At 35.0% G+C, this 1306-nt stretch overlaps 1 pseudogene; it reads left to right on the top strand.

Moving 5' to 3' along the window:
* The window catches only part of LOC109952632 (apolipoprotein B-100-like), an 8837-nt pseudogene extending 8240 nt beyond the window's left edge, over positions 1-597 (top strand).
* The last annotated feature ends 709 nt before the right edge of the window (positions 598-1306 follow it).

The following is a 1306-nucleotide window of genomic DNA, read 5'->3' as shown; positions in this document are numbered from 1 at the left end:
ATAATTCTTTAGTATATTACTTGTGTGGTGTAGAAGAGAATAGAAGTGAATCATTTATTGCTTGCAAACCAATGATGGTAAGATGATGTCATGGGGTAGGACTGGATAAGTCTGACTTCTTCCTACTCCATTCAAGCATGTACTAGGTATAAGCAAATTGATATTGGATTAGCATTTGTTGGATATGTGTAAAATTATGTGTGTTGACATATCAACTGTCTTTACATGCTTGAAAGAATAAATCAAATCAAATCCCTGAATTCACGATCCTGGGTTTCTACACCGTGAAAGCCACCACAGTTTCCTTTGATTGCATCATGCAGTTAATCATTGAATTTTTTTGAGTTCATTACAAACTTTGTTGATGTGGATGCTTTCTTTGGGGACCTGAAAATGAACTATCTTCCATCAATGCCTGAAATAACTTTGCCAGAAATCACTTTTCCTGAAATCTCATTCCCTACCATCCCACACGTACCTGTGGAAAAGCTTGTCAAGTCTCTTCAGATTCCTGAAATCAAGCTGCCAACCATTCCAAGTGACATCCAAATCTTCCAATTGCTTTCTAACAGCAAAGAAGAACAGACTGAGGCCTGAGTCCATATGAAACACTGCCCATACTCTCTCCAAGCAACACATGCTTGGAGAGAGTATGTAAAGTCTGTAAAGTCAAAGGTTTAAGCAATCCTAACACTAACATCATAATACAACACAAAAACATAATTAATACAAAGGCCAAGTGTTCATACCTTGCATTGTTTCTTGTTGTCTCACAAAGACAAGACCCAACAGCCAAATACTGTGTTTTAAACCTGTCTCAAGAACAGCAGGAGAGTTATAATAGGCCTTGACATCATAGATATGATTTTGTTACCCTTTACTTACTATTTTTATTTTATCTTTATTTAACCAAGGGGATGTTTTACAACCCCTTTTGACAGGGAGCCCTGAACAGTACATTTACAGTAAAAATGAATTTAATTATGATTTATGTGCAAAACTGTCCACTACGTTATTTAAGGTAATTGTCTCTAAATAGCCTGTTGTGATAAAGTAGGTTCAGATAAGTGAATGATATTGTTTTTATTGCCATCTAGTGGTATAATGAAATTTGTAAAACCAAATCACATTATGTACTGTATGGTCCAATACCACAAACTAATACAGTTTTATATCTAAGAGTCTTCTTAGATACCACTTTGAGAGTAAGAGTGTACAGTTTTTACAGTAAATGTTCAATTTGTTGCTAGCCTATCTGCGAAGCATAAATAGTGCATAATAATCTGTATATATACATGCATATTTG

The sequence above is a fragment of the Monopterus albus genome, unplaced genomic scaffold (genome assembly GCF_001952655.1).
Source record: "Monopterus albus unplaced genomic scaffold, M_albus_1.0 scaffold9.1, whole genome shotgun sequence".
Classification (NCBI taxonomy): domain Eukaryota; kingdom Metazoa; phylum Chordata; class Actinopteri; order Synbranchiformes; family Synbranchidae; genus Monopterus; species Monopterus albus.
Note: the sequence above shows the minus strand (reverse complement) of the source record. Positions and strands in the feature narration are given on the sequence as shown.